We start from the raw sequence: 24,150 nt of genomic DNA, 5'->3' as shown, positions 1-24,150 counted from the left end.
AGGTGTAGAAGTGTCTTTAGTATGTTAATAAGTAAACATGGTTGGAGTCTTAGCATGTAAGGTGTATAGGGAATTTGCATTTTTAGATGGAAGGGGGATTTGATTTTCAAAGGGATCTCAGTCTGTTTCCAAATAGCCAGACAAGCAAGTTAAGGAATGTGTTTATTTTTCTCAAGCATTATTGACAATATAGCGGTAAAATGATAAGATTCATATTATGAGAAAGGTAAAGTGCCAAAAACACATGGACAATAGGATTTACACATTAGAGGGGGAAACATGTATAAAGGAGGAAGGCATTGTAAGATCTAACAGAAGTGTGAAAATCCTCCAGTATTTGTGCATTAAGGCTGCTGCCTACAGAAACTGAAGCTGGGAAAAGCCACTTTGAATTCCATTTGCTGGATCTGTTTAAAATCTATTTTTTTTTTTACTGTTGTCTTAATGGGGGTGTAACTGGAAACCAGATTAATTAGGGGATCTAGGAGTTATCATAGTTGCAATTTGTAGACCTATGTATGTGCTTGAAATCTTTTCTTTTGTTAATGAATGTTTAATTTAGTTTTTAAAAAAATCTCTAAAATCTTGGTGGACTCGTTACTTCTGAATTCAGGGCACGCATCTTGAAACAAATGCAAATGGCAAAACTGTTGTGATAGCGTGGTCAAGTTTTCCTCGTGGATTTGATCTGCCTGGCACACATCATCTGCTGTGTCATTACACAATGTTCGCATGTCATCAGCCATTCCTCTGCTGTGTGGTTACACAATGCAGCCATAACCTCCCAGATCCCAGGTTCTGGAACATCACCCTCGTCCAATAATGGTCCAAACCCTCACACGGGTCATCCAAGATGCTCCCACACTTTACCAATTACATTCTGGTGGGCTCACATGCCAAGATCACACCCCTGCCACCTTCATACAACAGCAGCAGCTTCCCATCACTTCCTCACACCCAACACATTGCTCACATACCCAAGTGCACCACCCCTCCCAATACATCCAGACTCCAATCGCTTCCACATCTTAACATCTTGACCTTCGAAGGCTTTGGACCTTCTGCCCAATTTTAGCAAACAATACAACCCTTTTCTCTGCAGTCATGTAATATACCAACAACTTTGATCATCTTCCTTACTATCTTCCTCTATATCCTTAGCTTTGAATAAGGTCAGAGGGAAAAGACAGCACGTAACTGAGCAAACAAATTACCTACACTGATTTATACTTCCCTTGAAAAATATGGATATCATCACAATAGCCCTGAGATCTCACAGGGCTTCTCCAGCCTCTCTCAATAACTCCGGTGATGACCAAGCAAATCAGAAAATGCCATTTTCCCGGCAAGAGACCAAGAGAGCTTCTCCAGGATGGTAGGGCTACATCCTGAATCTGAAAATAACACTAACCGTCCTATAATACTGGGTAATAAAAAAGTAGCTTCATTGATTCAATCCCCATAAAACACTGGTTCTGATGATAGAGGAGCTGGTACTCAGACTCACTGAGTGTAATGCCATGGGATACCTCTGGTTATTGTAGACGTTATGCCTTATGGCAGGGCCCAGGAGAGGAGGGTGCACCGTACAAAACACCAGAGTTCCGGGGGCTGGTGGGGGCGTCGGTGGAGTGGGGGGCGGGGTAGTAGTCGGGGGTGGGGAGTGTGGTTGCGGCCCTAGCTGTAAACTGTTAGTTCTGATTTTTTTTTAAGCCAGTCAACCACGAAGCTGCCCAATGGTCAAACTGTTTGTGGAGGAGCAGCAGGCATGGAAAAGACAGAGCTGCTCCTCCAAGCACAGATCCTGCTTCTCCCACATGTGCAACTGGCCTCAAAATTCACCTAACAACCTTCAGTGAATATGGATTATTTATCTGTTTAAATCAATTACTCTGGGATTTATACATCCAACTCATGGGGCTGAATGTTGCCGTCGGCGAGCACTGGGCGGGGCCCGCTCGCCAACAGCAAAATGACGCGGGATGATGTCAGGCGGAACCCCTGACATCACCGTGCCCCATTTAAATCTTCAGGAAGGCGGGGGCTCAGCGAAATCAGCCAATGTCAATGGCCAATGGCCCCCCACCCCGGCCCACACAGGGAGCGCATAGCACTTCCCACCGGACGTCACGCTGGGCGGGCCTTAATTGGCCCGCCCACTTAAAATGGCGGTGGGGCCCACTTCTCCGGCGGGGATCGGCTCCCCGCCCGCCGGAGATTGGGGCGGGCCCGCCTGCCCGACAGGCAGAAAATTCTGCCCATGGAGACAATGGAAACAGAGAAGGAGGTGTGCTTTTAGAGATGGTAAGGGGAGAGGGGGTGGGAGTCAGGGTGGAGAGAGAGAGTGAGTGAGAGGGAGGGTTGGAAATAAAGTCTATGATCACATCAGCCATGGCGACAGGTGGTTAATTTGGAAATATATGCAGGGACGAGAAACAAAGCAGCAAAGATTTCTTGGGCACTCAGGTTGTGTAGGAATCCTTTGGGGCGATGGTGGTTAAAACAGCTGGAATAAAAACTAGCCTGTTTAAGGTTTCAATGGACACAGGGAATCAGATAAATAATCACAATTTTGAACATAAAAGTACATTAAAATAAAACTGATATTCTTGAGGGGTCAGCACCAACAGGCAGCATTTCTGTTGGTGTAAGTAATTGTTTGCACACCTATTATAAATCATTAGGGTTGTCAGTAGCATCAAATTCACAGGCCTAAAAGTTTAAGAGATTTTACTCTGCGCTTTTTAGCTAAGATTTATGTAAGGAAACAGAGGCGCTGTCCATCTGTACACAATAGATATATTAATTTTACCACTATATATCATTCCTAATGGCCTCTTTTTTTAAGTGGCAGAATTTTAATCTGGCAATTTTTTTCAGCTCCTAACATTTGTAAAAGCTTCTGCTGTGCAATATTAGAACATTAATTTCTTTGGGAAAGTTAAAGTACCCTGCAACAGCAAAAGAATGTTGCTGTATTAATAATGGTATTTGTTAGAACGAACCAATGCCTTTAATTGTTGTATTTTTAATCCTTTTAGTTTTTCTGGCAAGCCTTTCTAACAGTATTGAGCAAGGGATATACTTGTTTCATATGAGTCTATAGAAAACCCACACACACTGGCTGCATTTCCAATCCAATCACCATCCATAATAAAGACTGAGGTCCTCAGCTCACTGGGAGACAGAATGCTTTCTGGGAGGCAAACCTGTCAGTGAAGCAGACATCACAGCATATTCCAGAGACCTTCCAGAATAATGATCACTGAGACCCCACTTGATCTGAGGAGCAGGTTTATTCACTGTTATCAAAGTAAAACTGCATCCCTGGCTTCACAAATCTCACTTTGGACACACATAGGGGTGAGAGTGGACTTGGTCGGGCTGCAAAACAGGAGGAATTGTTTTAACTTCCCATTATACCACATGCCCCGTATTAACTCCTAGGACTGAACAGGAAGCAGAGTGTATAAGGGGTGACTACCCAATTTCCTCCAAACCTTGCAAGCTCTTCTCTCACCTTTTGTGCCGAAAGTAATTCCTACCCCAGGGACCTGTGGGGACCACCTTTCAGTAAAGGCCAATGCTGTGAAATACTGCAATGACAAAGCTAAACAGGCAAATGGGTAACTTGTCGAAAAGTGTCCACCAGGATTATTATTGTGATTATTCATGTTGTCTGCAGGCTGTGAGAAACTATAGCTGTAAGTGGAAGGAAATGAAGTTCAGGGACTCCACCACATGGTCAGCTGTGTTTCAGTTCAGGTGTCGTGTGTTAATATCGAACATGTAAACTCTCACCATATAAATGATCTCTGTTTTACTAGTGTCTCTGGAAGGAAGTGCAATAACCCATTGTCCTTGTAACCTGATATAGTTCAAATCACGGAAATAGTTGTGCACTGTACAAAAATAGGTCCACCTGGTCCATTGATGTAATCGCTAATGCTTCTATCCAGTGGAGACTGAGGTTGCTGTTTGCTGACATGATCCACTGGATATCTGCAAGTTCTTCCTCTTGATCTTTTATTTCTGGTGATTTGCTTGCCAAGCTGGTTTTTCAGTGGCTCTGCATGGTGTGGTGCTGCCTGTTCCTCTCTACCTCGTGCTGACTTTTCTGTAAAGGTCATCTAGCAATGCACTTCATTTTATATATGAGAAAGAAATGAACAAGTTATAATGTATGAACAGATCTGTAGCTGTGAGTGTACCGCTGAGGGCTTCCTTTCGAAGCTCTTGTGTTATCTTCCCTTGAAGTTGCTCAGGCCTGTTGAATGCAATACTGGGGCAACCAATGAGACAAGACTGTTCAGTGCTCAAGTTAGTCCTCCAATCACAGGATCCCTCTTGTTCTTGCTGCTCCTCAAGAGACAGAATCTATGATTGGAGGAGAGCAATGGCGGGAAAGAGGGAACCTGTGATTGGATGAGCAGAGACCTTGAATATTTTTAATGCAGAGCTAGGTAGATTCTTGATTAACAAGGGGGTGAAAGGTTATCGGGAGGGGCAGCAATGTGTGGTTGAGGTTACAATCAGATCAGCCATGAATTGGCCAGCCAGCATGGAGTTGCGGTCAGGGCCCGATCACGGGCGATGGTCCATTTCGCGGCCGCTCCCGCTCGCCCCTGCCGAGCCCGCCCAACAACCGGGAAATCCTGGCCTATGTTGCACTTCAAAATCCCAAAGCCGTGTTTCCGGTGGGGGGGGGCAGGGGGTGGGGGGGATATCCAGGACTGCCATTAAAAAAACTGCCTCAGCCATGAACAATAACAAAGGAATCATTAACAGTGAATTCTCTATTTTTTTCCCCTTTTATCATTGAATCCTAATTTGCCCAAAAGGTAACCTCCTCTACTGTATAACCTGTAAATTTGCATGCCTGTGTGTGTGTGTGTGTGTGTTGCGAAGGTTGAGATGTGGGCTTATCTTTTTAAATATTTTTATACCTTTAGCTGGGTGGGTTTTCAGCACAATAAAAACTAACCCCTTTGGCTTAAATTCAAGAAAGCCCGTCAGATTGGGTTCTTTGCAATCAGCATATAGTTAAGTACAGCCACTGAATTCAAATCTTCATCCTTATAAATTACACAAGACCCTGTTACGATCAAGCAAGGCCTGGGAAAGAAAGGCCAGGTCCTGACACATGCCCTCACCCAGTCGTAACACCAGGGGTTACCAACCTGTGGGGTGCAACCACCCCCAGGGGGGTCACGGAACAGGATTTTGGGGCTGCGAGCTCCAGGGCAGCGATGGCAGCCATGGAACTTGCACTGAGACTTGACAGCGGCAAGGCCCTTTAAATGTTTGTGTTTTCTTTCTGCAGGTGGGCGTAGCTTAATCGTCTGTTCTCTGAGGCCCAATTGCTGCTACAACCACAGCCAGTATGTAAAAATGCTGTTTTTCGCTTCTTTCAGGGCAAACCCACCCCTGCCCACGCCACCCATTAACAAATGTCCTCCTCCCACCCCCCCAACAACCACCAACCCCCTCCCCACAATTTTCCTCTGAGGTCACATACATAAAGTGTGAGGCATTGGGTCACATGGGCAAAACATTTGGGCCGCACTGACAGACGTTTAGCGCTTCTTACCTCTTTGGTCTTGAAGCACTGCTACCTGTGTTTTACAAATGGTATCCAGTGAAACATATGATGTAAACACAACGTAAAAATAACATTGTACAACATCAATGTTGTCAAAGACACACCGTTTCCCCTTACATGGACCTGAAACTAACCATGTATAAACAGTGGAAAAGGCAAGCTGGAAACAGGAAAAAAAAGTTAGATGGATGTTAAAAGGTTTGATATAAGATACCTGTTGATTCTCCACAGCAAACATTTGCTTCACTTCAGTGTGAAGTAATTGTTCATTTTATCTTTGGTTTTTCAGCGTGGATCGTTTGAAACACTCTCTCTGTGGTGCAGTGCTTAGATTCTTTCTGATCCTATCTCTGAGAAGTCTAGTGTGAAATTGTTTTCTCTCCAGCAGTGGCTCTTGCAGCGGCCTGTTTAATTCTTTAACCATACGCTGTGCTTATGAGGCATCTATTTAACGTTACTGTTAATGCGAAACACTAGTAATATAGGCAGACATGCAGTACTTACAAAAATGAACTTCGTAATCCTTTGTACAAAACGGTCTCTTTTCTTTTCCAGGTAATTCAGTTTCAATTTGGTACATGGGCTATTAAAACACTTGATGAAGTTGCAGCTCCGTGTATTTTGTATAACATAGCCCTTTTAATCTAAAACCTTGCAACAGTGTTCCTTCATCAAAAGGCCTCCTATTTCGCAACCAATAACTGCATTGAAATATGCCAGTCTGTAGCTGTTTAACGATATGGAACTCAGAAGGAAAATTGAAGTTTTATTAGAATAAACTTGACAACAGTGAATTGGAATTTTCCATTAATCTTTTGACCCTGTTATGGATTAGTTCTGTCATAAACGTAAGGCCAGTGAAGAAGAGAATGGAAAAATAGATGTGCTAAGGAGTGCATATTGAAGGAAATAGAAAACTATGGTGTCTGGCTGCTTTTATTTGTTTTAAAAATCAGGCATTAAACTCTCCACTGATGTCCTCACCTTCCATTGAAACAAAGCTATGCAAACAGGTCTTAACCATTCATTGAAGCTGCATCGTGTTTAAATGAATATGTCAATTATTGCCAAACAATGAGTTTTGTGCATTTTTTCTTTTTTAGAAACTGAATAGAATCTGCCCATAACAGAGTCACATGAGATTTTACAGTCAGCAAAGAACAAAGACTGGATTCCCAGTTCCCAAAGGTAAAAGAAAGTAATGATTCAATTTTGCGCCAAAGCCCCTCACATATTTATTAAATTGTCGGTGGCTGTTTAACTTTATCTGAATTTCAGCAGTAGTTACCTTACCCCAAATATCAGTTCCAATATGAATAATACCATAAATTTATTTCTGATTACACTTTCACACAAAAAGAATACCCATAATTAGGATAATTAAACCTGGGATTAAGAGCACCAGGGAAACTATACACAGCTCCACTGATTATGACTTCCTGGGTAATCCTCCTAATCATTCAATTTGGCAAACTGAACAAATGTCTCTTAATTATTTTCTTTTACCAAAACTTTGACAACTTGATTACATCCCCACCTTTGAGTCAAAAGTGTTTCTGCTCAAAATCTAGTTTCAACTTCAGTGTGATGGTGAGCAAGTGCTGCATTGTCAGAGGTGCCATCTTTTTGATGTGATGTTAAACTGGTGTCACGATGATGTGTCGTGTGCAATGTGGAATATTAATCTTCAATTTCATCAGCTGGTCAGATATATCTTGAACTTCTTTAAAAGGACTTTTGCCAAGCAAAGATGCTGACTTTAAAATAGCTGCAGAATTGCCAAATTGGCCAAGCCTGGAAACCACTGAATGTTGATTTGCCCGGAGACATGGCTATATGCTGGTAGAGTTCACACCTGCCATGGTCCGAGCTCTCTATAAAACATAGGCCAAGACCTTACGGCCCCTCCCGCCTGGTGTGATATTATCATCCCGCCGAACTGAATGGAGATTTCAATGGCTTGCCGTATCCGGTGGGGATGAGACCATAAAATGCTGGTCATAAGGACAGTAGGCCACTAGGCTTCCTGATCCCGGAAACTACCAGGAATAACGAAGGACTAACAAAACTTATTATGCAAAGAGCGTGCTAAGGACCCCTATCTGTTTTGATGGCATCTTGATAACTGACAATGGGAGATCAAAGCTCCTTCATTAAAATGGATCACCCTCCATTGTGTTCTAATAGCAATCTGTCACATGACCAAAACCCCATGTGTGATTATAAGCTTGTCCGTTGGTCACTGTAACAGGCCAGAGGTCTGCAGAATGGACAGTAATACCATCTCTCTCCCTGCTGTTCTCAAGTTCAGACCCTATGCCTGCTACATTTTGGAATATATCACACATTTAGAGAATTTTAATCGAAAGGAACTTCAGGTGAAATAGCATTCACTTTTTTTTAAAAGTGATTACTGTTTAAAAGAGACTGTCTCCAGAAATTATAGTTTACATCAGCTGTAACCCCACTGGAATTTCAAGACCACCAGGGAAATATCAGAATGTATCTTTCTTTATTTTCTTATTGTAACTCTTATCAATTCCACTTTCCTGACCCTGCAACTGTTCCATTTTGCATGCTTGTGCGTGTGTGTGTGCGTATGTGTGCGTGCGTGCGTGTGTGTGTATGTGTGTGTGTGTGTGTGTATGTGTGTGTGTGCGTGCATGTGTGTGTGTGTGTGTTGCGGAATTCGGGATATGTGTTTACCTTCTCAAATGTATTTATATCTTTACTTGGGTGGGTTTTTAGCGCAATAAAAATTAACCCCTCCTGTGTTTAAACTCAGGAAAGCCTGCCAGACTGAGTTCTTTCCAACTAGCTGGTAAACAGTTAAGTACACACACTGAATTGGTACCTTCATCGTTATAAATGTCAAAAAAACCCATTACGATCAATTGAGGAGTCAGGAAAAAAGACAAAGTGCTGGCACCCTTCCTCACCTGCTTGTAACACTGAGGTCTTACCTGCCTCTTTGATTGGAGATAAAAAATGTTTTCAAGGAAGAGCAGGAAGTTTTCCCTATGTCCTAACCATCATTTGCCCCCCAAACAAGACCACTAAAGCAAGTAAATGGGTCATTTATCTCTATTTGTGGGGCTTTGCTGTGTGCATACATGGCTAAAAAATAATATTACCTGTCATTCAAAGATTGATTGGTTGTGAAGGGCTTTGGGATGTCCTGGGATCATAAAAAGCAGAATGTAAATGCAACTAGTCTCTTGGATCTGATGCACTTAGTGATTTTTTTGTGTTGCATTTTGCTAAAGGGCCCTGCTAATAAAAGAAGGATTTGCATTTATATAGCATTTTTCATGATCACTGAACATCTCAAAGCATTTTACAGCCAATGAGGTACTTTTTATAATGTTGTAATGTAGGAAATGCAGCAGCCAATTTCGGCACAACAAACTTCCATGAACAGCAAAATGATAATGATCAGCTGTGATGTTGATTGAGGGATGAATGTTGCCCAGAATACCAGGGATAACTCCCCTGCTCTTTTTCAAAATAGTGCCACATGATCTTTACCATGAAGGCAGGTGGGGGCCTTGGTTTAGCATCTCAACTGAGAGAAGGCTCTTCCAACCATACAGCACTCCTTCACTGAAGTGTCGGCCTTGATTTTTGTGCTCAAGCTATGGAGTGAGACTTGAACCCAGAGATTCAGAGGCAAGATTGCTACCAACTGAACCACAGCTGTTACTGGGAGCAAGCATATACGTAACAATTACGCTCCAAGTTCTCCTTTTACACTGTTTATTGTATCTAGAGAGAATACGGGTGTCTTGTGGTGCAGTGGTAGCGTCTCTACCTCTGAGCAAGAGGCTTTGGGTTTGAGTCTGACTCCAGGACTTGATGGCCACAGAATGTGTGTTCATAACAGGTGATTATCGACCTGCAAATGCTTCCAACATGCCTATGGCAGCCAATATAGAGTGGGAGAGCGTCCAGGTTAGATTGAACCTGCAGAAAGCAATGGTAATCCACTGCAGTACCTTGCCAAGCATAATCATGGACCAACACATGGAACTCCATGGTTGCCAATGCCCTCTTAGGACAAGGTACCTGAAGAGGGAGGGAGAGAGAGAGGGCATGCCAGAGAATATGAAATGAAGCCAGCTATTACATTACCATACTTATTTCATTCTGCTGACCTCACCCCTTTTCCTTCCAGTAAGATGCCATGGCATAGTTGAGAGAATAAGCCTGAGACTCAAATGCTTGCTGATGTAAGTCTGTAATTAGAGGTCCATGAAAGTGCCCTGTAAGGATTCAGCATCATATATTCCCCTCCGCTCCGTCTTCTCCCAATGAAGAAGCACTTGTTTTCTTACTTTGATGCAGTAGCTGAGATTCAGTATTTGTCCCATAGGGAAACAAAGGCATGAATATCCATTCGCTCCATGGCAATTGTTCATATGTACAATTCATACTTTGTCTTCTGTGTCTAGTCCATTACTATCACCTTTTGAAAATTGCTGAAAAAAGGCAACATTTTTAGTGTAGCTTTTCGTCTTGCACTCATCAGGACAATTCGCAAGAATACCAAACGTAAAGGGAAGAACAATTTATACTGGGTGAGAAGAGAGTGCTGATTGGTTGGCAAGTGGACTCTGATTAGCAGAGGCGTCATCAAGGAGAGTGCATCACTTGATGGTGACTGACAGTTAACTGTCAAGCAATGTTTGAAATTTAAACCACATTACTCATTTGTGTGATAGGGAGAACATCTTTTTGGCTTGACGGCAGCATCCTGTTAGTGGCAAATACCACTCATGTTGCTACTGCATAGTAGTGGCATGAAACAGCTAGCTCTACCTGTTGGTCAAATTTTTGAGATACCTTGCCCTTCCAGGGTAACCTGAGGTAGACTGGGCACTATTCAGAGCCAAAAGTAATGGCCATAGGCCCATTCATGAGTTTGTGTGATAGACAGTGTGAAATTATCTGATCAGGGTAACCATTATCCTGCAGGATGCCTTGACGCACCCTATTTCAGCATCAATCTTGCATGGTGAGCAAATGGCTTGGGCCCTATTTAGAAGGTTGCCAATAGGCCAATCTTTTAGTGTGTGGAACTGTAAGAATCCCATTGCGTATGTTGACCAGTGAAGGTAAGCTTGCAGTAGACCATGGCAGAGAACCCCCTGTAGATTTCTCAACTAGTAAGTCAAGGAAGGGGAGTTCATTTGACTGCTCCATTTCAAAAGTGAATTTGAGTGCAGGGTGGAGCCCATTAAGACACATAAGGAAATTATTACATGCAGTAATATAAATATAGCAAATGTATCATCCACATATCGGAAATATGCAAGGTGGAGGAGGTTGGGTATCATTCCATCGAAGACACGTTTCTCGTAGAACCCAACAAAGGTGTTTGCGAGGGGATCCCATGGCAACACCATTTATTTGGGCATACATGGTGTTGTTAAAACTGAACTCAACTGCGCAAGTTGTCGAGCTCATACGTTCGATTGATGCAGTGGTGGTGGGTCCAGATCGCCATGATATAGTGCTGCAGTACAAATATCCATGGCTTCCTTAAGTGGAACACTGGTGAATAGGCTAGCAATGTCAAATGAGCACATGGACACAGCACTGCTATCGATATGCATGTCCTGTATGACCTTTGCAAATGTGAAGGATTCCTTTACCGTGTGTGTGGAAAACTTGGTCAAAAGCTGCTTGTTACAATTCGCCTAACCATTTGGCCAATTCACGTTGTGCAGAACTGGTCATATATAAGATAGGACATAAAGGGACATCACTTTTATGTGTCTTAGGCAGCCCATACATAAGCAGACATAGCGAGCTGTGAGGGCAAACCTTGTCATAATATATTAATTGGTAGCTCATTGCTATTACACAAGCCCAGCAAGTATTTTTTTGAGCTTACTTTCAAGTAATGCAGTGCGATCATGTTGAATGCCAGGTTTAATGAATACGAATTTGGACCCATCATTAAGAATGGTGTGCATTTTGTTGATGTAGTAACGTTTGTTAAGGATATCTATTCCCATCCCTTTGTCAGATTCGCTGATGTGCATGTCCGGGTTGATCTTACCGTCTTTCAATGCTGTTAGAGATTTGTATCCTTTGGACCTGCCAATCAACATGACCGGAATGTCTTGCTCAAAAGTAAGCTAAAAAATGCTTGCTGGACTTGTGTAAGTGCGATGAACTGCCGCGTGATATATATGACAGGGTTCATCCTCACGGCTTGCTGCATCTGCGTATGTATGGGCTGCCCAAGTCACACAGAGGTGATGTCCCTTTAAGCCCTAACTTATCTATGACCGGTTCTGTACAACATGAATTGGCCAAATGGCTGGGCAAATTGTTACATTCAGTGTTGAGCAAGTTCTCCACATACACAGTAAAGGATCCCTTCACATTTGTGAAGACCATACAGCACTTGCATACGGATAGCAATGCCGTGTCTATGTGCTCATTTGACATTGCTAGCCTAGTCATCAATGTTCTGCTTAAGGAAGCTGTAGGTATTTGTGCAGCACGATGTCATAACGACCTAGACCTGTCACCACTGCGTGAATCAATATGTATTGAACTTATGAACTCAGGAACTCGCACAGTTCAATTCAGTTTTAATGACACCATGTATGCCCAAATAGATGCCATGGGATCCTCTCTAGGCCCAGCTCTCACAAACATCTTTGTTGGGTCCCATAAGAAACATGTCTTCGATGGAATGACACCTAACCCCCTACACCATGCGGATGATATGTTTGCCATATTTAAATCTGGAGCTCCATGTAATTATTTCCTTACAATTTCCTCTTAATGGGTTCCACCTGTGCTCAAATTCACCTTTGAAATGAGCAGTCAAATAAACTCCCTTTCCTTGCCGTACTAGTTGAGAAATCTGCCAGGGGATTCTCTACCACAGTCTACTGCAAGCCTACCTTCACTGGTCTATATACGTGTTGGGATTCTTACTTTCCACACATTATAAGCAACCTTGTAAATAAGGCCTGAGCCATTTGCTCACCATGCAAGCTTGATGCTGAAATAGGGAGCATCAAAGGCATCCTGCGAGACAATGGCTACGCTGACCAGATCATTTTGCACTGTATATCATGCAAACTCATGAATGGGCCTGAGGCCGTCATTTTCGGCCCTGAAAAGTGCCCAGTCTACCTCAGATTATGCTGGAAGGGCAAGGTATCTCAAAAATTTGACCAACAGGTGAAGCTAGCTGTTTCACGCTGTTACTATGCAGTAGCAACATGAGTGGTATTCGCCACTAACAGGATGCTGCCATCAAGCCAAAAAGATATTCTGCCTATCATGAAAATAAGCAATGTAGTATAATAATTTCAGTGCCAGTGTGTTGCTAGGTATATGGGCCATGTGTCCCAAAGACTGGCGGATCGTGTCAAACAGCATGTCCCTTCCACTGTTTGCAACGGGCAAGGAACAGACCGTACCCAACCAGCCCGTGCTTGCAAAACTCAAAACACAGGCCTGGATTTTCCGTGCCCACGGGTATTGGGCGTGTTCAATGGCGTGAGCGGACAATATGACGTAATTGGTTTTACGATAGTGTCAAACCTGCTCCCGATTCTGCTCTCTGCCCGTCGATGATGGGCCACATTCTACCCCATTGGACGTTGGGAACCTCATTGTAGCGCATCGGCATATCATTATTAGGCCTGCCCACCGGAATCATCTCCCCCCTGCTGGATAGTCCGCCCATGTCGGTGGGAAAACATGCCAACGTGTTTCACAACAGCACATAAGCGACATGTACCTGGCGGGCTGCACTTCGCTCGGGGCTTCAAGGCTCTTTTGCCTGCATTGCTTCAGTCAGCACTTGCAGTCATCAGCGCCAGGCTTCACAGACAGCACCACATCACTTTTAGGGGGGCTCACGACAGGTCTCTACCTACCAGATCAGCCATATGTGGGTGGCTTTTCAATGGCTGCAGGGCCAGGGCTCGCTTGGTGAAGGGGGAGAAGTGGCCTCAGGCAAGGGAAGAGGCTGCAGGACGAGGGCTGTACTGAGGAAGGAGGGTATTCCAGTGTGTGTGGGGGTACATGTTGATCTGTGCCAGCAGCCTCAAGATGCTGAGGGCTGAGGACGCAGTCTCCACAGGAGATGAGGCCAGATGGGCATGTGAGGGTATGTGTGTGAGAATGGGTGGTGATGTCCCTTGAGCTGGTAGTGAGTGAGATGCCAGTGAATGTGTGATGGGCTTGAATGTGAGCTTAGACTGATGAGATGGTTACCATACCCTCGCTGCACGGATGAGATCATTCATCCTCTATCTGCATTGGATGGTCAACCTCTTCTGTGCAGCATTGGAACTGATCACCACTGCCACTGCCTCCCAAGCCTGGTTGGTCACACCGCTGCCCATCCTGAGGCCAGAGCAGAGGGTAGGGGACATCGTAGCGAGCCTCCATGGCATCCAAAAGGCATTTCAGTGATGCGTCAGTAAGCCTTGGGACTGCAGTCTTTTTACATTTCATGGACATCTTCCCTGCAATAGTTGTGGGCTGGAAGCACTGAGATGTGTGCGTGCAGCTGGATTTTAAATATGGCGCCTGGCGTGATGAAGCAGTGGGTGAATGAGACCCCGCCCACCATGGAAATGGCGTGTTTGCCGGGAATGCATAACTAATGCAGTGGGTTTGGGACGATAAGGCGTGAAAACTGGTTATTGCGGCTAATGGGCTCGCTACCGCACTTAGTGCAAGTCTGGGATGATTCCAGCCACAGTGTCCAACATCAGATCTGATTCTGCAATTGGACAATATTTGCTAAATATTCCTCAATGTACTAAGAATTACGCTGACAACCAATTTAAGATTGGCAGTCAGACTTGCAGTGCGGCACATTTGCATGTATGAGAAGCGACATATATTAATGCACAGGGCCCTGTTCTATACAGACAAAAAGAACAGGTACGCACATTGCATCTGCTTCAGCTAAGCACAATAAGTGACAGCCATTTGCTGGTTCATTCCTCAGGGCAATGCCTTGACTGATCAGAGTTAAACTGACTGGCTTAAATTTCAAACAATGCTTAGCAGTTAACTGTCAGTCATCATCAGCTGGTTCATTCTCCATGGCAACACCTCTACCAGATTACACTTGCCAACCAATCAGCACTCTCTTCTCATGCAGTATAAATTGTTTTTCCGTTTACGGTTGGTGTTCTTGTGAATTGTCCTGATGAGCGCGAGATGAAAAGCCTCGCAAAATTGTCTTGTTTCAGCAATACTCATGTTCTGTCCTACCAAACGATTATTTTTGAAATTGACCATCTTGATATATTTTGAAGTGCTTGTTCAGCCACAGCAATAACAACTCGTGTTTTTGCAGCACCTTTAACATAGTAAAACGTCACAGGAATGTTATGAAACAGAAATTGAAATTGAGCTACACAAGGAGGTATTAGGATGATAACCAAAAGTTTGGTCAAAGAGGTAGATTTCTGGAGTATCTTAAAGGAGAACAGAGTCTGTTAAGAGGGAATTCCAGAATTTGGGGAAATTGAAGGTATGGCCGCCAATGTTGGAGTGTTTAAAATCGGGACGTTCAAGAGGCCAGAATTGGAGGAAAGCAGAGATCTCAGAATGTTGTGGATTCGGGGAGATTGCAGAGACAGGAGGAGTGAAGGCATGGCTGAATTTGAAAGCAAGAATGAAAATTTTAAAATTGAGGTGTTGCTAAACCGTGAGCCAATGTAGATTAGTAACAGAGGCAGGATTTACTTAGCTTCCTATCTATTTGGCTGTTTGAGTAAAGGATATATGTCTTTATAAATATGAGTAAAATGTTTCATGACACAATTAATACTTAAGAAAAAGGGGAGTTTTCCAACTAAGGTGCAATCTCATAGGTTGAATTATTATGGTAACAGTTTTAAAATTGTTATCCTGTATAGAATGTCAAAGCCCATAATGCTATGTTAAAAAACAGCAATGGGGAGGGCTTGTTTTTTAGAACTTTATTATATATATGCTCATAAAATATTAAAATCATATTGAAGGAGAGTATAAATAGCATCATTAGGGCTCTTAGAGCCAATGTCTAGCTGTCCAAGGTCTACCTGTAATTCTTTATAAAAATTAGACTCATTAGGTCATCTTCCTACTACTATTATCATAAATCCTCTGTAGCAGTCTATCCTTACAGTAACCATTTTGGCAAAAGCTATGGTATTTGTGCATTAGTCACCCTTCATTTAAAGGAGACAAAATGGCCCCTAGGTATGACTCACAATTTCTCACATAATTTTACATTAATTCAGCCAAACTTAACATATGACCCATTCTGTTAGAGGGATATTTTCCAGGCAGTCTATGCTGCTGCATTCATTTACTAAACTTGCTGTCAGTGTGTAATGGAGAATATTTAAAATAAGCACATGCAAAAGATGAACTTTCTGCCTTCTTAACCACATGACAGTGCCATTTTGTTGATGTCAGATGTGCTTTGACTAATATGCAACTGAGGAGGCAAAGTGCATCTACAGTAATACTGTTGAATCACCCATTAACTATCCTAATAGGTACTAAATCATTACAAATAAGGCTCAGTGGGTCAGTTGTACTGTGAAGTGCACAACTCCAAAGCCTTCAGGGAATAAAGAAAGAGATTTGCAAAGAGCTTGCTTCATTGCCGAGTCCCTGCAGATTAACACAAGCAGAGATGGGGAAGTGAAAAATGCCTGCATTAGGGGAAAGGACTAACTACAAATAAATTTAGGGTCCATCAGGTGTAGAAGACAATCATGTAGAGAATGGGAGTACCATATGGGAGTGTATAGAAAGCATGCCTTACGTTGATCGGACTAACTACAAATAAATCTAGGTTCCATCAGGTGTTATAGGAGACGATCATGTAGAGAGTGAATGTGATGTCTCTTCCATATGGGACTGGTGAGAGATATCAAAAAGGCAGTTTTTTTTTTTGGGCATTGGTCCAGATTTGCAGTCAGTGGTGGAGCTACAGCGCTCTATACTGACTCTGTGAAAAGCTGCCCACGAAGATCCAGCCACCTCTGGTGGATTTCCCACTTCCTGAAGGAAGTTTAAATCTGTCGCCAGGGCAAGAGGATGCTTTAATGTGCAGCAGTAGTGATGTCAGAAAGCAGGAAAAAGTAGGCAAAAAGATTGAAGTATTCACACAGTAAGTCAGGAAGTTAAAAATTGATCCTTCATTTTTAATTTACATTTTGGACAGCAAAATAAATGATTATATTTGATTAAATAAATGATTAATGGATTGACATAGAAGCTGAAATACTGATAAACAAACCTTTTTGTTTTAAAAAAATGTGGATTTTTAAAAATCATAATGAAGAAATGTCATATCCTAGAAATATAAAATTAGCTTCCCAGGGCCAGTAAGAGTGTTTGGCAGTAATTTTGCATTTACTATACTGTTAGAAACTCAGTTACACCTCATTCAACATGTGTGACCTTTTCATGGGATTTTAGAGTTGAATTTCTTGTCAATGTAATTGATTTCCCATTGATTGCAAAACTCTGCTGCGGGAATGGGGGTGGGGTGTGCCTCAACAGCTCACCCTCTGGAGCAACCTCTGGATTTCCATGTTATTCTGCACATGTGCAGACTCCTGAAGTTGCTGTCAGCTTCAGCAGAGGGACGACACTGAATGCTAACACTTTCACCATCACTACCAGCCATAGACCAGACTACTTGATCCTGCAACACATAACATATAATAAGCAGCCAGCAAAATCACAGGTGGGTCTTCAGGAGATCTCTTTTGAGGTTTGCCATACCTTCCAGTAAGTAATCACCTATCACTAGTGATTGAGAAAGAAAATAGTGCTCTAGTAGGCCTAACATAAGGAGGTGTGGAGGAAGGTGGGGTTGGGGGCAGAGGCACATTGGTCCATAATCTAAAATCAATCCAAAACACATTAAGCCAGCATAGGCATGACAGGCCAAATGGCCTCCTTCTGTGCTGTAATCGTTCTACGATTCTACGATAAGTACTTAGAATTATGCAAAACAAAATTCAATGAAGGAAAAACAATAACTCAACTTAAAGGAAAATATATTCACAATATTTTAAATTATGTCTTGCTTAATTTCTTTCTCCATACAGGTCTCAAGAAGATAAAATTGTGGATGATTGCATGATAAATCTGTATTTGGGTACTGATTTCTCTGCTGCAAGAGATTTTCATTATGTTCCTCATGTCTACCTGGCTCCTGCTCCTCTTCCACAAGCATTTTTAGACCTCTTTAAGTTGTTACAGTTTTTCCTGCCATCTCAGTGTAAGGTATACCGACAAATTTTCTAATGTAGTTCAAACTTCAAGAGTCCAAATTTATGTCCTATGATACTTCTGCCAGTGGTTGTACGTTGTTTTAGGTCTCCAGGTTAGTGGTCTGAACCTGCTGCTGCCCAGTAAGGAATTTTATACGTGCAGATGCGTGATGAAATTGGGTGTCTGAAATTGGGTACCTCTGATGAGGCAGTAAGCTATGTGCTGGTTGACCTCATGATATTTTCTGCTGGTGGCTGCTTTGATCTAGTGATATAAAAAAAAAACTTAATCTGGTGGCCATTTCACCAGGAGTACCAATTGAATGTTGCTCCTTGGCTGGCACTTTAGTTCCAGGAGATGACACAGGTAATTTATTGCAGTCCTGGTGAAGTGCAGCTGCCATGCTCATTATTCTTTGCCCAGGTCCAGATAGTTGACAACATGTCTACAGATCTCAATGAGATGGGTAGTAGTGAATCCTAATGATCACGTCCTTACCCTAAACTTTTCAAGCTAGCCCCTCATACTGTTCTTGCTCACCTTCCTACAAATAATCTTGTAACGGCGGAATTGATGCCGCACCCATACTGGTCAGTAACAATCTTCTCAACTACATCCATGCTCTGTTCATTCTTTGAACTCTGCTGACTCCCTCAGATGCATTTAACTTTAAATGGGAGAAATTAATCAGCTTTGCAAGTGAAGTCACTGCTGAGAAAATGTGCATGTTTCTGACTAATTGCTCATCAACAAGGAACTTAACAAGCAAAACGAAAAGTTTAGTGCTATGTCTGTGTGTTTATGTCACTGCACATTAACTGTTGATATTCGATTAATTTGAAGATGGTGTCAAGGACATGTACAGGCTGTTGGCTAGATTAATGGATAACACTTACCAGTGCAGGTGCTATCATTAACGCAATAAGCAAATGTGTCCCTTAGCCTCTCTTCATCACAATTTTTCAGAATTCTCTCCTCAATGCAAACAAATATTCCTTGCTTTTGTTAAAAACAGTATACTTCCCCAGTGAAGCAATTATAACACCACTGTACATGGTTCATGGAGATGTATATACCCACTCATTAGATTACAACATCATTTTTATTTCTCAAAGGAGCATGATACATTTTCTGTTTGCTATGATCTGTAAGGTGCAGGGACATAAATCGTTTTATGTCAATTTACTTTCAAGTAAAATGAGCCTGAAAACACAGCACAGCATTTGCCATTTTAATAAACTGAAGTAAACTTTATTAGATAACTGGCAATTTAATATGAATATTGGAATAATCAAAAGCAGAGCAATATCTGCAAAATGGCATATCAGCTTATTTTCAGCATTGATTATACTTGCAGTTTTGTTAAAGAAATGCTGCATTGCTGGATAAGGATCAGCCATGGAAATGATATCTCCAAAATATGCAATTAAATGTAAAATTTTTCTTCCCAAAAAAACTAACAATGAGACACTTGCACAATGGATCAGAGCAGCAGTCTTTCATCTTTCAACAGCACATTCTTCAAATGAAGACAGTCCAGATGGTTATCAACTTTATTGTGGAGTCTGTTTCACCAACCAGTGCTTTTTCCTAAATGAATGTTTAACACACTCTGCGTACGTTTTGAATTCCCGTTAATTCATATGTTTTAAGCAGGTGGAACTTAGTAGGCATTTATCAAATCCAAAATTCCGAAGGAGCTGGGAGGGTATAAGACAAGCAATCAACCACACCGGGGCAAAACCTTGGTGCAAAATCACAATGTGCTGATCTGGTGGTCTATTTACCTTCTGACCCAACTGATTGGTGGGATACATTAGAGGATGAGAGGCAGGCAGGACTATCTCCTGCTGCTCTATTGTTTAGGGGAGAATTTTAGGATCATGTGTATGGGGGTGAGGTGGTGGAACTTTGGAATACTACAGAAACTCTACTCAGCAAACCAGTTGATATGCCCTTTGAAACCTATGCCATCTCTTAACTTGCACAAGGCTTAGGAAACCCCAAGATGATCAAAACAAAAGCAATGATCCAACCTTGGATTCGATTTCCTTTACACCTTACCCTTTCTCCCTTCCCAGGCTTCAGTTTCCCCTCATCAGAGCATGGTGCCCTGGGTCCATGGGCTCTTGTGCATTGCTACAAGCTTTAGTCACCTACCTTGACTATGGAAGTGACCACATCCCATCAGTTTAGGCAAGGATCATGAAGAGCTCAAATCAGCAGACTGAAACCACATTTTTCTACATTTCTGTGACCCCGTGATCACTATCTCCTATATTTTGAGTTTTAATTATAAGATTTTCTTAGTGTTTCCAATGATGAGGTGAGTTCACCAGAGAATACTCAAGGGTAAATCAATTGTAGCTTTATGCCAAGGGTTTCCCTGTATTGAGAGATATATGTACAGAAGGTAAAATATTTGCTGCAAGAGAAATCTACCCAATTTGCCAACAATCATGGTGCAGTTAGCCTAAGACAACTAGCTACTTATGACGGAGCATTATTTGAACATGATCGGGGGTTTTGTGGTAAAAATTCAACTCCAATTAGTCAGCTGCACAGTTGCACATCATAAATTCAGAAGAAGATCAATGGAATCTCCTCACACCCTCCAGAGAAGAGTGTAAAAAATGATTATTTACACCTTTGCCGGAGTGTTATGCCCCTCTCGGGAGTGAGCTGGCAGGCAGGAGGGTTGTATAAAATTGGATGGAATGCAGGTGTGTTCCATCACCTACCCACTATGTGGGTATTTTACTGGAGACAGGGGAGGCACTAGGAGGCCCACCTGCCCTAAGATCAATTGAGGCCCTTAAGCGGCCAATTAATGGCCTCCTCCCACCTTTGATGATGCAAGGCTACAAGGTAAACCATGGTGGCCTTGTTTCTGGCTTTGTGGGTAGGGGATACCTTCCCCCACAATACTTCCTGCCCCTGCACTCCCACCCACCCCTCGCCGGTTCCTGCTAGACTGGCCCCAATGAAACATACCTACTCACACCTTGTTATCTGGCTCCAATAATGCTCTTTATTATAGCTGCCTGCAGTCCCATCAGCAACCACCACAGGCCAATGGCTCTTGGAGGTGTGACTTCTTCCCAGGGGAGGGCAGAAAGCTTGCACTGAGCCCATTAATCGAACGATGGCCATTAAATCATCTCGGACTGCCTGGCCATGCAGAGACAGGCTCTTCCCCAATTGTTCAGCTGGAGCTGGAGGGGGCCACAGCTTCTGAGTAAAATTCTGGCCTTTGCCTCCAAGGGTTCTATCAATCTTCCATTGAAATTATGGCAAAGGATCAGAAGAACCTGGCAGAAACTCTCCCCCTTACTCCTACCTGAGAACAGAGGTATGATTACATGGAATGCACCAGGCATCATTCTGTTGCTAAGACTGGAAGGCTAAACATATGGTCAGTTAGAGAGTAATGGCTTCTTTGTACATTGGCAGTAGATTTCAAATATCTAAGGTCAGGAAAATCCACTCTTTTCTTAAGACTGTTGTCAGTCACAACAAAATACAACCCACTCAGCTACTTAATTTTGATGGGACTGGCTTTTCTGTTTGGGGTGGGGACCCCAGTGTTGGGATGAAATGTGAGTCCCTAGCCTGCACATGTTGGGAATAGTCATCTGGCATGATTTTTGATGAAATAGCAAATTCACGTCCAATTGAGGATGGCAGGAGGGCTCCCAAAGTTGGCGGTCCATTTGGGGGCCCTCCAGCGACGTCTGCCAATGCCTTCAGAGAGAGATAGAGAGAAAACGTGTCTCAAAATGGAGGCCCCTCTGAAGACCAGGTTAAAAAAATAATTGAATTAAAAATGGCCTCAGTCGCCAGGCCGTGATTGTGGAGGGGCAACTCCCTCCAATGGAAAGCCGGCAGCCACAGCTGTGGCCCAATTGCCTCGGGGGGGTGAATCGCTGACCCCTCCAAGCCCCCCATTCCATCCCCTGCCCGGTCACTACCTTATTTTATCTGGCTGTGTTTTCGATGCAGTTTGGGGTCACCAGCTGGAAAATAATTCAGTCAGTGCCAGACAGGCATCTTAATAGGCCTCTTAATTACCTCAGTTGAAATCCCGCTGCTTGCAGGCCAGTAGCCATGTCAACCCTGACCTGCCCTTCACGAAAATAGCTTGGGGGCAGGGTAGTGCCTGCAAACTGGCACACTGGCTAGCGGCATGAAATTACAGGCACCCCCGCCTGCAGTTCCGCCCCCGTCATGATAAACTGTACTGCAAACGTGTAACTTAACGGATATAAGGATATTTCACTAAAGCCAAGACCGAAACCATTCACTTGTGCAAAATTTCTTGGCAACAGAAATTATCTTTCAAGGTCTTGATTCTTTTTCAATAACTGTTTTTGTTCAAGTTAAAATCTTGTGTTCTCAGTGTGGTAAACAGATCCATCACTTTGTATTAAACAAGCCTCCCATATGCTGCATGCAACAAAAACACTTATAAATGTCTAAATATAGCAAGGCATCTGTGGATTTGCTCGGAATCAATGCATCAGTGGAAGAAAAGTGCATTTGCAAAGTACGTGTAAGATGTGGCAGCCTTAGTGCAGGCATTTTTGAAGCAAGATTTGTAAAAAAATCATGTCAAACCAACACAGTACTTTAGTGGCAGAGAAATGAGAATCCGAAAGATGAACTTACTGGCCTGGAATTTCAGCATCATTTCTGCTCAGATACCAGTTTAGTCTGGACAGCGTCGAATGAACTAATGCTAAGATCATGGAATTTTAGCATAAGCGAGCTCCTAACTACTTTACATTGGGGTGACTGCGATCTTTTATACCCATTCAAAATTCCAATTACACGAAGCAGGTTCACGCTCATTAATCTGGTCACGCACCCGGGACAGAACTGTCAGAATAATCAGAAATTCTGATGATTAGACCCATTCAGGGATGTTCATCACATTGTGTCCAGAATTTCGAGTGCACAGGCTACCCATGGTCACATTCATCCAGCCTTAATCACTTGGCCTGCAATGACTGGCAGCCAGTTGAGGCCTGGCACAGGACCTCCTGCTACTGCAGTTCCTTTAAATTCAGTTCAACTTGGTTCAAATTCAGTCAGTTGATCCTGTAGGTTAAGGGTGTGTGACTGGCAGTCAACTGAAGCCACACTTGTGTCTTTCTCTGTTGCAGTAATTAGTTAATTGAAGATAGCAGTGACCAGCAATCAGTTATGTGTATCTTACTTTGTTATTTTCAGCCCCACTTTGAAGGCAGAAGTATTTTCCTTGTTTTTTTTTATATAGCTCCATCCTACACTTTAAGTTGCCGTTGGCTTTGTTCCAGTCACAAGTCGATGATTTTGTTCATGCTGCTTTGGGGGAGATTTTGGTTCGGGCTTGTACTAATGTGTTTGTGTGTAAACTTCAGCGTAACTTCACCATGGCAAAGCCAGTGTCGTGCCCAGGCGCTTTCTGGGTCCATGTTGGCAATTGCCCCCTCCAGCAGAAGCTCCACACACTTATATTTAAAGAGGTTTCATGGCTATTTTAAGTGCTCTGAGGCTGCTCATTTGGTGGAATTGCTTGCTTCAAAATGTCATTCTGGCACCATCCTATTGGTTCCAGTAAGATTCGTAATTGTCATTTTTTCCCAGACTATTAAGGATCTTGCCAATTATTGAAAGGGTGTCATTACATTGCAAATTAGATAATTTGCACCCCTGGATCCAAACATTATTGAAAAGCTTTTTTCTTCTGCTTTTCAGTGGCAACAATACCCTTTAATGATTCACCTTCATTTTCTAAACCACCCTACTTTATTAAATATGTATGGACCAACAATAGCTTGGGGAAAATGATAGAATACCGTGCTCTGCTTTGACAGTTTAAATTATACATACCTGTGACTGAAACAACTGCTTGTGCTCAAATGGTACATTCGCCATTATACAATCTGATCAGTTCCTGACCATAACTTCACAATCATTTGAGAATATCGTGGGATAAATTTTCAACTTGCAACCTGGGCATTGAACTAGCATTGGGGAAAAAAAAACGACTTCCATTCCTAAAATGTCTTTCACAATCTTAGGAAGCAATTTACAGCTAATGGCTTATCTTCAAAGTGCATTCACTGTTGTGATGTTGGAAACACAGTCGCTCATTCATGCACAGCAAGCTCCCACAAACAGCAAAGTGGTGGTGACCAGATTGCCTGCTTCAGTCAGGTAAGTTGAAGGCTCAATATTGGTCAGGATAGTGGAGAGAACATTCCTGCTCTACTTCAATATTATTTTAT

The sequence above is a fragment of the Cetorhinus maximus genome, chromosome 2, assembly GCF_964194155.1.
Source record: "Cetorhinus maximus chromosome 2, sCetMax3.hap1.1, whole genome shotgun sequence".
NCBI lineage: Eukaryota > Metazoa > Chordata > Chondrichthyes > Lamniformes > Cetorhinidae > Cetorhinus > Cetorhinus maximus.
This window is presented reverse-complemented; position numbering follows the sequence as displayed.